Raw genomic sequence first — 13,211 nt, 5'->3', positions numbered from 1 at the left:
TCTCTAAAGTAACATCTGAAATTCATAGTTAACCAGCTCCCCATCCCTGCCACTTCATTTTTAATATTGAAAACTCTCCTATTTACTGTTAATAACATCTAAACTGGCTTAAGAAAAATTACTTTTAAAGCTAATCACTTAAAAATTATTATTAGTAGATCAATATGGATGATTGCTTCCCTTTATTCATTCAACAAGCATTTAAGTATTTATTGTGAACAGGAGGATCTAGGCCCTGAAGTACCATTATTAATAGATGTGGGTCCTGCCACAATACTTACAGTCAAGTGTGGGAACACAGACCCCAATATCCTAGCAAATAGTGTAAGTCATACAGCTGTGAGAACTGAAATTCAAAGCCCTCTGTTTGGGCTCTGGGCCATCACACCGCATCTTGTTCTTAGAATGACAGAGATAAAAGCTACCACTCAAAGCAATCATAAGTTTCTGGGATCTTGATTTATTTCTAAAATCCATTTTGTAGTGAGAAAAAAATCACTCTGAGTTAAAATATCAACATTATGCCTGTAGAGAGATTTACAATTTTCTTCTTCAATCAGCTGATATTGGAGAGAATAACAAGTCTTCAGAAGAGTGGGTGAAAAGAGACCATATTGCAATTTAATTTTAGGCAAGAAACTTCCATCAGAAAAAAATACCAGAATGGGGAATTATACAATGCTGGATTGCCATTCGTCTTCACCATTTAACAAACATCTATTGAGTGCCTAGGTAGACACAAGACCTACAAAAGCAATAAAACAAAATCCCTGCCTGGGGAGATTCACAGTCCAGGAGGGAAAACAGATACCCAAATAAGAAACCACAGGATCTGCTTGTGTTCAGCCAGAGCACACCAAGTTGGCCATATTGGTTGGTAGAATATTAAAAGCCTTTCATACTGATTTTTGAAAAAAACTACTCTCTTAAATAGCTAAGTGCCCCCTCACCCCAAGCCATCCCTTGAGATCCTGAATCTCTTCAGATCCAGCAGTTAAAGGCCTAGTGCCAGGTACAGCAGAAAGTCTCCAGTCCCTGTGCCTTTAGGATTATCAGCTATTTTTAATAATAATCCCTGCCAGCTGTGTACTGAAAGGAGACATAGAAGGTGCTGAGTGAACTGCTATGAGAATGAACTATATTTTAGATCATGTCCAATAGAAACATTTACAGTGATGGAAATGTTTTTTATCTCAAGTAGGATGTATAAGAGTAGTTCCATACTCTGTGACAGCCCTGGACCCTTTCATGAATTATATTTTATAATTTTCTGTTTTCATAGTTGTATTAGTGTTGACTCTTGATTGCAGCTCATAGAAACCCAGCTAAAACTGAACTAAGCAAACAAAGAAGCCTAAAATAACTGGAAAGTTCTTACAACTGGAAAATCAGAGGATGATACTCTTCCAGACTTTTCTAGATGCAAGAACTCAGTCATCAGGACTTGAAGGTGGTGTGTGTGTGTGTGTGTGTGTGTGTGTGTGTGTGTGTGTGTGTGTGTGTGTGTGTGTGTGTGTGTGTGTGTGTGTGTGTGTGTATGTGTGCTTGCACATGCATTTTTTCCCAGCTTCATCCTTCAACAATACTTCCCTGTATTGCTTCCTTTCCATGTGTATACTCAGGCAGCTCTAGGCTTATAGCTCATTAGTACCAACGGAGACACAGGTTTTCTGCCCTCACAAACATCTCCTAGAAAAGTACTGACCTGGCTTAAGTCACATGCCTTTCTGGAACCAGTTATGAAGCCAGACAGGTGGAATATGATGATATGATAACTGGCCAGGTCTGAGTTACATCCTTACCCCTGGAGCAGGGGTTGGGGGTCTACTTCATCCCCACTGCAAGGCCTAAGCACACATGGAAAGGAATGTGTGTGCAAAGATAAATTGAGATACTCTCACCAGAGGAGTGATCTGCAGAGAACAAAAGCTGTTCACTAGAGTCTCACACAGCCCAAATCTCAAACTTGAAGATTTTTATATTTCTGATTATAAAAGTAAAGATGCTATGGCAGAACATTTAGAAAATACCGAACATTATAAAAAAAACAAAAATCACCCAAGATATAATGACTGAAGGGTTCATTTTGGTATGTTTTAAATCTTTTTTCTCTTCTTTTTGTTAGGGTTTTTTTTTCCTTTGTATCATTTAGAATTTTACAATATTTGCTAGTTTTCTATCAAGCTTTTTCACTAACAATAATATAAGTATTGTCCCATATCATTAAAAAGTCTTTGGAAACACAACATATTAAGTTAGTATAATATTTAGTAGTATGTATATATTATAATTCTGAATGCTTAACCATGTCTCTTTTTTTTCTAGTTTTTTTCTTCCAGTTTTGTTTTTTTTTTCCTATCATAAATTACTTGGTGATGAGTATCTTGATGAATTAAACTTCTCTGCCTCTGGTTATTTATTTAGGATAGATTTCTAAAGGTAGAATTACTTCATCAACAGTATAATCTTATTCGAGTTTGCTACTTAATAGTCCTGATTTTCCAGTAACCATTTGAAAGTCTTGTCCATAAAGTGGGAAATGAATACATGATCCTTATTGGTGGACTCTGTACTAAACAATAAGACCTCCAAGTTTGTGAGGCTGTAAGAAGGTAGTGTATGCTCTTGGTTCAAGCTTTTGTTCAGTATTTATTGAACACCTTCTATGTGCCAGATGGGCCACAGTCGGTGCCTGGCAGCAGTGCAAGTTAGATCAGACTCAGATGCTGCCCTCATGGGATTTGCAGAGACAGAAGAGAGCCACATAAGGGGGTCAAAGATTCAATTCTCATACAGACTCTAACAGAGGTGTGCACAGGGTGACGTTTGAGTGCAGATGAGCAACTAAATCATTATTGTATGGTAATCTCATGAGGCTCCCTCAAAGCCTTGGCAGTTAGACTGAGGAATCAGGAGGAGAGGAAGGCAGAGCAGGTAGAGGAGCATGTTCCAGCAGCAGGAAGCACACATGCAAAGGGCTGGAGGCACAGAAACGTGTAAGAATGAAGAATAGCTTGTAACACAGTTAAGAAAATGGGGCCTGCCAGGGAGGGGAGAGTTGAGACCACACAGACAATCAAAAACCACACATGCCAAGAAACGTGAACTTCATCCTGAGTCACTGAAGGACTTTAGGCTGGGGCCAAATACAATAAGATTTACATTTTGGATAACTGGGGAAGTTCAGTGAAGGACAAGTTGAAAGGGACTAAAATTTGAGGCTGGAAGAAAACAGTAAGGAGCTAAATGCAGTGATCAACAGGAGAAATGGTCAACTGAATTAAGATACTGGAGGTGAGAATCATTTGAGGGGCTGAATAAGAGAGAAGGTAAGTATGCTCAGTGGGCCCTGATCACAAACAGTACTGTGGGAGGTGAGTGGAAAGAGGAACTCAGATGGTGCCCCAGTTTCTGGTCCAAGCAGTAATGTGCTTTCCTTCCACAACACATGGTAACAGGGTTGGAGCAGAAGGTGAAGGATTTGGAGTTGGGCCTGTTGGGTTTGAGGTCCTTATGGACTTCTTCAATGCTAGATATGCAGGCCTGGAGCTCAGGACAGGGCCAGGCTTCAGGGAGGCAACTGAGCCAAGGATTTGGATGAGATCACCCCAGATAGAGTGCATACCACAAGGAAAGCAAAGGGTGGATGTCTGCAGCTGGGGAAACACCCTCATTTAAGGGACAAGCTGCAAAAAAAACTGATAAGGAAGGATCAGAAAGGCAGAAACAGAAAGGGCTGTGGCAAAATGAGATTTTCAGGAAAGTAGGAGTGTTGGGTTGGGTCCTATCTTAGGGAGGTCAAGCAGGATAAGGACAAAAGGCATCAGTTGGAGTCTGTAGTCCCATCAGAACTGACAATGCCCAGCCGGTTCTAAATCCTTTATGTACACTAACTCACTTAAATCTCATGATAACTCTATGAGCTAGGTATTCTAAGCCCTCCACTTCACAGTTGAGGAAACTGAGGCACGAGGAAGTTAAGAAACTTGTACAAAATTTGTGCCAGCATTTAGACTCCAGGCAGGCTGACTCCCTAGGCCCTGTGCTTAAATACTGCGATAACTCATTTCCCTACTTAACCTAGAGGTCTTTGGTGACTAAACACATACTCTCACTACCCCCCACCACATCACACACACAGTTTGTGGGGCCAGAGTTTGGCTTCGGTGGGTTGAGCAAAGCATTAGATGCGAAGAGATGGATCAAAGGATTTATTGCTTAATAAGTTTTCAAGAAATTTAATGGTATTAGAAAGAAGAGGATGGGACAAGAAATCAAGGGGAGATTGGGGAGCTTTGAGCAATTTGTAGCCTGAGGTGAAAATACCAGAGCAGGAAATTTTGAAGATCCAGTTGGAGGGTGAGAATGATAAAAAAAGGAGAGATAGAAACAGAATCTAACGCCAAGATGGAGGAACGAACATTGGAAAACACAACGGACAAGTCCAGTGAGGAATGGGGGAAGTGTGTGAGGTCAACTTGAAAACCCTGGAGTCTCATATATAGTGTGAAAATTAATAAAGGGAAACCTCATGGACATGGCCTCAGGAGGCCTGCAGGAGAATCTCTCATGCCCACCACTCTTTATAGATCTCAGTCTGCTCCAGAAGCAACCAAAGCAAGAAAGGTTTCCACCTTCTGCCTCCCCACGACAGCCCAGAAAATGAGAAGCCATGATATGATACATGGGCTTTCCAGTTTACACCAGTGGACCTTTTTTGCTTAGAACAGCCCTGTAAATCCGGGGAGAAGAAATCCTGGGGCAAAATACCTCTAAAATCCAAAATCAGTCAAAGAGAGAAATAAAGTTTAAACCTGTTTATTGCTTACAAACTACAGCCCGGCCCATCTCTCTCTCTCCTGCTCCAGCAGCAGCAAAACCAAGGAGCAGGCCAGCCCCCTGCCCTTAACTTCTTAGGTTAAGACATGCCCTCAGTTGCCCAGATAATAATTACCCATTGATATGGAGATGAACTTCTCTCCACCCCTGAGAAATGATACAAACGCCCTAAAGCCATACTTCTCTCCACCTTTGAACGCCTATTGATATGCAAATGTCTAAAGCCTAGTGAGATATTCTTGAAATATTACAATTTAACCCACAAGCCCTCCCAACTTGGCCCTTTCCTCTATGAAAGAGTGTCCTTTTTCTTTGTTCTCTGGACATGCCTATGGTTTTGCTGTAGCTTGCATGTCCCAGTTTGCAATTCTCTGCTATTCCCTAATAAACCCATATTTGCTGATAAAATAACTGGCTTTTGTTTTTAAGGTTAACATACATTTTAGCACTTATAATATGAAACTAAAGGTTACTTTGTCATAATTATCAACAGCTACTGCTGAGAATTTCTTACCCCTGGGGCACTTATAAAAATAAATAAACAAATAAAAATTTGCTAGGCTCTCCTATTCAAGTCCAATGTACTTCCCAGAATTAGGAGTACTTCTAAACTTCACAGTCACATTCACATTCCATAAATCCCCACAGCACAGGATTCATACATCTAAGTCATGTATCTTTCATTGCCTTATATTAAATTATTTGTAATCTCATCATACAGTCTCCACCAAATAACACATTCTTTGAGGAAACTGCTCTAATTCAACTGTGGATCTCTCTGAATGGTTTGCTCAAAACAGTCGTGGTGCACACAGTAGGTACTGCATGTCTGCAATATGGAATTCCTGACAAATTATGCACCTGATGCTTTTTCCTATGATTTTTATTTTTCAGGGTTTGTTTTGTCTCCAAGAAATCCAACTTCTTTTTAAAAAGTTATTATTGTTATAAATTTTTATAATCTAAATCTGTTTCATCTTGTACTGAGTGCTATGACCACTCACCTTTTATATTTTACTTAGGATCTGATAAATTATATTGCAGAAGTAAGAAAAACTTACTTTGATATTAAAAGTATTAAATGGTTGAGTAAATACAGGGAACGAAAACACACAAGAAAGAGTACATAATATAAATTAAGTAGATAGGTAAGGGAGGGAGCAAGATTTGTTTAATCTACTTACAATTTCTTAAAATTTGCAACTAAAAGATCTCAGATTAGGGAACCACCCCTCATTCTTATTTAATAGAAACTACTTTCACAATTGAAAGTATAGTGATAAAGCATGGCCCTTGTTAAACCAGTGCTCTAGCAGAAAGCATTCCCAGTAACAGAAGTAGCTCTTGTCATGGCTTGCCATAGGCCTAGTTAAACTGACTGGAGATGGGGTTATACCAGGTGGGAAGGTCAATGGGGGAGGAGGAAAGAGGGGGATAAATGGAGGAAGGTTGACTCTAACCATATATTTTTTAAGACATGCCTGATTTTTTGAGTTTGGTATAGGTAAGGTGATCATATTTATAATCCAAATTAAGACTCTTTGGGGAGTGAAAGGGGACAGCATGCAAAAACCAAACAATCCAGGATGAATCATTATCCTGAGCACAGGGATTATAGCCACCTCTCTGCTGCTACCCCATTTCAGTTCATAATCACATCTCTTCTATACCTTAGGTCCTTAAGAAAAGAAATGCCTTGGAGATGAGGCTATACAGAGACTGAGTCCTTCTGATCTTAGCTTGGAGGAGGGTGTGAACACAGAGAGACAGAGACAGAGGAGACAGAGAGAGAGACAGAAAGAGCTTGAGCGCACAAGGTCTTGCACATTATTTGTAATTTACAAAGTCAATTAACTTTTTGTTTTATTGTATTATTTAACTTAATTTTTTAATAATCTTATATTTTTTATATTTTAATTATTTGATTTTAAAATTAATTGACTCTGTCATTTTAAAAAGAAGTCAAACATATATTCCTGGCTCAAATCATCATCATCAACATAATACCTAACAATTATTATTGTGTATGATTGTTCCTGGCATAATAAGCAGAAATACCAACTTTCTACTACAAAGTGGCTTTAAGACTTAATAATACAGACCCATAGACCAATGGAACAGACTAGAGAGCCCAGATATAAATCCAAGTATACGTGGTCAATTAATATACGATAAAGGAGCCATGGACATACAATGGGGAAATGACAGCCTCTTCAACAACTGGTGTTGGCAAAACTGGACAGCTACATGCAAGAGAATGAAACTGGATTATTGTTCAACCCCATACACAAAAGTAAACTCAAAGTGGATCAAAGACCTGAATGTAAGTCATGAAACCATAAAACTCTTAGAAGAAAACATAGGCAAAAATCTCCTGAATATAAACATGAGTAACTTTTTTTCTGAATGCATCTCCTCGAGCAAGGGAAACAAAAGCAAAAATGAACACATGGGACTACATCAAATTTAAAAGCTTCTGCACAGCAAAGGACACCATCAACAGAACAAAAAGGCATCCTACAGCATGGGAGAATATATTTGTAAATGACATATCCAACAAGGGGTTAACATCCAAAATATATAAAGAACTTACATGCCTCAATACCCAAAAAGCAAATAATCCGATTAAAATATGGGTGGAAGATATGAACAGACAATTCTCCAAAGAAGAAATTCAGATGGCCAACAGGCACATGAAAAGATGCTCCACATAATTAATTATTAGGGAAATGCAAATAAAAACCTCAATGAGATATCACCTCACACCAGTTAGGATGGCCAGTATCGAAAAAACTAAGAACAACAAATGCTGGTGAGGACGTGGAGAAAGGGGACCCTCCTCCACTGCTGGTGGGAATGTAAGCTAATTCAACCATTGTGGAAAGCAATATGGAGGTTCCTCAAAAAACTAAAAATAGAAATACCATTTGACCTAGGAATTTACCCAGAGAATATAATTTCTCAGATTCAAAAAGACATATGCACCCCTATGTTTATTGCAGCACTATTTACAATAGCTAAGATATGGAAGCAACCTAGGTGCCCATCAGTAGATAAAGAATGGATAAAGAAGAGGTGGTAATATACACAATGGAATACTACTCAGCCATAAGAAAGAAACAAATTCTGCAATTTGCAACAACATGGATGGAGCTGGAGGATATTATGCTCAGTGAAATAAGCCAGGTAAAGAAAGACAAATACCAAATGATTTCCCTCATTTGTGGAGTATAACAACAAAGCAAAACTGAAGGAAAAAAAAACAGCAGCAGACTCACAAACTCCAAGAAGGGGCTAGCAGTTACCAAAGGGAGGGTTGGAGGAGGGTGGGTGCGGAGGGAGGGAGAAGGGGAATGAGGGGTACTATGATTATTACACATGGTGTGGGGGTGATTATGGGGAAGATAATGTATCATGGGTAAGACAAGTAGTGACTCTGTGGCATCTTACTATACTGATGGACAGTGACTGCAATCGGTATGGGGGAGACATGGTAACAGAGGTGAATGTAGTAAGCACATTGTTTTTTCATGTGAAACCTTCATAAGAGTGTGTATGAATAATACCTTAATAAAAAATAAAATAAAATAATTTTTAAAAAAGACTTAATAATAGCTCTTAATGTCAGAATATGATAATAGCTAATGTTTATTGAGGAATTGATGTTTCAAGCCCTGATCTAAGCATTTGCCTGTGTTACTGCATTTCTTCTCCAAACAGCCTTTTGAAGTCTGTTATTAGATAAAGACAGGAGGACATTGATAGGTCAAGTGACTTTAACTTAAGTCCACCTGGTTAGTTAGTGAAGGAGGTAGACTTAGAACACAGGCAGCCAACAGCAGGCCTCTACACTGGGCTGCTTCTCTCTGCACCCAGTACACACTTGCTCCACTTTAGTAGCAGCTTTTCAACCTCTTACTTGACTGTTCAGACCAAAGTGTAGGGATTTTTTTTTTTACCCATCCCTGTGTCCTCCATGGTGTCTTGCACTTGTTGAAAGTTCAAAACTGCTTGCTACAAACCAACTATAGAAAAAGGCGTGTGACAAATGGGGCAATTTGAACAAACCCTGACAGCTATGTGATGATATTAGCAATATTGTTTTTAATATGTGGTAATAATATTGTGCTATTAAAAATGGAATCCTTACAGTTTAGACATGTATACAGTATTGATGATGAAAGATATGATACCTGAAATTTCCTTCAAAATTATCCAGCGGGGGGTTGGGAGGTGGGGACTGGGTGGGAATGTAGATGAAGTCAGATGGGCTACAGGGTTGATGATTGTTAAAACTGGGTGGTGGGACATGGGGCTCCATTATTGTGGATTATTTTACTGGCAATAAACAGTTTAAAAAATAAACTATTTGAGTAGTGACTCTGTGGCAACTTACTATACACTGGACAGTGACTGCAATGGGGCATGGAGGGGACTCGATAATATGGGTGAATGTAGTAACCACATTGTTTTTCATGTGAAACCTTCATTAGAGTGTATATCAATGATACTTTAGTTAAAAAACTATAATAAAGTTAATAAATAAATAAAGCACAATTGACATGAAAAATAAAATAAAAAATAAAATAAAATAAAATGTTTGTGGTATCTAACCAAATGGGAAAAACCATGGACCTGAGAGCAGCAGGCACAGAATCTATGCCCCCACATGCCCGTTGGCAAGCTTGAACCTTGCCCAAGTGCCTTACATACTCTGGGCCCAGTGTCTTCCTGTCTTAAAATGAGATGTTTGCCCTTAACAATCTCTCAAGTTCCATCCAGCTCCAAAATTTTTATGATTCTCTGATTTGGGCGCAATGGTTGAAGGAAAAAAATATCACCAGCTCTTTGCTCTGGTGGCCAAGAAAGGGTGGCCAAGCCACTCATTCTTTACCCTTCAAGCATGTGCACCTCTTGTTTCATTCCTCTCACTCCCTAGCTATGTGATCTTGGACGAGTTACTCAAACTTGGCACCTCCTCTGCAAATGGAGTAAGAAGAGGGTCACAGCCACCTCAAAGGGTGACATGTGATGACAATTACATGAGTTACTATATGCCAAGTGCTAAAAGCAGTGCCTGGCATATAGTAATCACCCAAGAAATGAGAAGATATGTTTTACTATCCTTATTTTATAGCCATGAACAGCAATTGTGGTCCAGTGAGGAGAAGTGATTTAGTTGAAGGCTATCAGTTTTAGTAAACAATGGAGCAGACATTTAAAGGCGAGTTTCCTGCATCCACTCAGATTGTCCTCTGAGGACATTATTATGAAAAACAGCAATTATGAAAAATTATACCAAACAATAATCTAGGTGGATCACATACTATCCTAAGACTCCAGCAGTCATCAGAAACTAAGTTAACATTTGTTGTTAACACAAAAACTTTGTCTGAGTTGCAGACACTGGCCTCTGGGTCTTGGAGCCAGCCAGCCTCTCTCCCAGACAGCCTGGAGCCCGGACTGTGCAGACGGGGATGCTGGACGGCTGAAAGGTGACTTCCAAGAGGCAGCCAGAGCCAGCCTGGGCACAGGGAAGGAGTGGGGGTGTTCTTTTGTTTCCACACTGAAACACTTCTCCCCCATGTACTCTGGCCCCTCAGAAAGGACTGGGCCCTCTGTGCTGGCTGACCTCAGGCAGCCAGTTTATTTTTCAAATAGTGGCATATAATGAGTAAAATTCCAACAGCTCTACCAACAGCATCAGCCTCTCATCTTCTCTGTAGCATTAATCTACCGTGTCAGGATGATTGTTTTAATAATCCTTTTAGACATGTATGTGCCAAAGAAATAAAATTGATCTCTATTTTTTCATAAAGATTAAAGATATGTTAGAAAGAGGAAGTTGCAGAATAATACATATGACTCAAACCATATAAAGGGTTAGGAAGAATTATACAAAAGTGCTGGTAATTTGACCATTTCACCAGCAAAACAGCAGTTTTGCACAGTTTCACGCACTATGTAACTACACCCCTGAAAGGAAACACCCCAGACCCCTGGGGCCTTATCTCTGGTGAGGAGCCTAAGGCCTGGGTGGGGAGTATTAGTAGTGGAATCATTTCTTCCTCTTCTTTCTGTACTGTTTAAACATTCATTCAAGGATGTTCATGGATTACTTTTAGAATTTAAAAAATAAAAGAATAAGTTGCTATTTGCCAACTTCAGCTATGCCAAATATTTTCTGGAAGGAACTTAGGAATTACTAAATATTTATGTCAAATTAAACATTGTTATCCTCAAATATTTTTGCATTTGGTGTATACCAGGACTACATACTTCAGATGTCACAAACTTCCAGGTTTCTCCTTGATTGATTTTGTATTTTTCGCATTGGTGTGATTCACTTATTTATTCATTTGGGGATCAGGCGTATTTTGTTTTCATTTGTTTTTGAGTGGACGCAATATTTCAGAACCCTGAAGATGGAGTCAGGGGTCCCACTCTGTGTTTTAATTGATGTGACTGTTGACACATCTTCTGTGTCCTAGAACTTGCCCATTCTGTGTGAGTACCTGCTTAGCCTCTTTGTCTCTCAGTAACCCCTTGCCCCAGCCTCCCGTTACCAGGAACACCTGGAAAACCACCATCACCTCTGCTCACTGAGCCTCCCTAGCATAGAATATCCAGCATAGCAGGGACTCATCACATTCATTAAGTGAATGAAGGCTTGCATGCATCAGGGGGGCAGGCTCTTTTCATACATTGTTCATTTTTATCTTCAAGAAAATCCATGCCCTGGTTATAGTGATGGCTTTGAAGAATTACTCATGTAATGGTTCAAGGGCAAAGAGCTAAAAGCTAGTCAAAAACTTCTTCATGTTTTGTTCAAAGCCCATGAACACTTCAACATGTATTAAATGTTAATAAGCGCTTTCTGGGTCAGTGGGTTAAGTAATAGCAATGGTGGAAGGTGAGAGGTGAAGAAATACACGGAAATTACATTCCAAGCCCGCTTGGCTCACCAGAGCATAACTTCTATAATAGCATGCAAGTGATTTAACCATATTATTTTTTTCCTTCTCTCACACAGCAGGCTTGGTAAAATGACAACATTCTCTTCATTCAGGCATCTGCATGCCTGGTAAAACCTGGACAACATCAGAAAGGATCCAAGGGTTGGGTCACCTTCTTTTCTTTAGTGGCAGAATAAAAGAAAAATCACTACATTTAACAAAGCTGTCAGGAACTGATTATACAGTTTGTGGCCCACCCTTTCCTACTCCATGCATTTGACCATTTGTCCGCACCTTCTCATGAAGGCCAAGGGAAGAAACAAAGAGATTTCCTAAGTGCACAGTTGCTGCTTCTTAACAGCCATACAAAATGATACTAATAGCTAATTGTCCCGTCCAGCGGGACCTAGTTATTTGTGGGGACGAGGGGGATCCGACCTGAAAGAAAATGGGGGCGAGAGAAGAGCGAAGGCAAGACAGTATTCTGATCAAGCCCTCAAATTTTATTGTAAGACGGGGGTAGATATACACCAGTGTTCAGGGGCAGAGTGGGCCATAGGATACTTGTAAGCAGGGGATTGGCTGCATAGCAGGGATGGCGCAGCGAGTTACATTCTGATTGGTATATGATAATGGGGAAGGAGGGGGAGAAGAGTATCTCTTGGCGCGCGCGGGCTTTCTTGTTGGCGCGCGCGGGCTCGCAGCTAATCTCCAGGAAGTGAAGCAGGAACCTCATGAACTGTGGCCATCTTGTTGTCTTTGTGTGGCTCCCAACATCTCCTCCCTTTCTATTTATTTCAGAAAGGTGGGCCTTAATCGAGTGAGGGAATAGAGGCCTGGCTCCTCCAGCAGGGTAACATTTCGCAAATGCTCTCGGTATCTTTTAGGGAGGAGAGGCAGAGCTGAAAGCCAAATTAATCTTAATATATCAAGGCTTTATGTACATATGGATACCAACCTCTATGCAAGCCAGGCGTATTCTCAGGGAGGACCAGAGAGGTTCTAGGAAGAACCCTCCCTTGCGGTACTTTGTCTCGCACTCATCTCGATGCCCATACCCTCACAGTTAGGGGTATGCTTGGTTCTGGCCGACCAGCATATGGGCCACATTAATTACGGTGCCAGAATCGATGGTACCAGGATTGAGGCGCCTGTAAAGTTGAAAACTGGAGGCCGGGAGCATTGGTTGGTTCGGTGTCGGATCTTTCATCACAGGCTGTAAGTCTGTGATAATGAACAGCAACTGCTGGCTTGACGAGCTGGTCAACCTGCTCTCGAATAAAGGCTGTTAGTTTTCTTAAAGCCCAAGGGCCAAAAGACACTAAAAGGAGGAGTCCTGCTAAGGGTCCAAGGATGGTGGGGATCAGAGTTGTGAGCCATGGGGACTTAGTGAACCAGGACTCAAAGGGACTTTGG

The sequence above is a fragment of the Manis pentadactyla genome, chromosome 5 (assembly GCF_030020395.1).
Source record: "Manis pentadactyla isolate mManPen7 chromosome 5, mManPen7.hap1, whole genome shotgun sequence".
Classification (NCBI taxonomy): Eukaryota; Metazoa; Chordata; class Mammalia; order Pholidota; family Manidae; genus Manis; species Manis pentadactyla.
Note: the sequence above shows the minus strand (reverse complement) of the source record.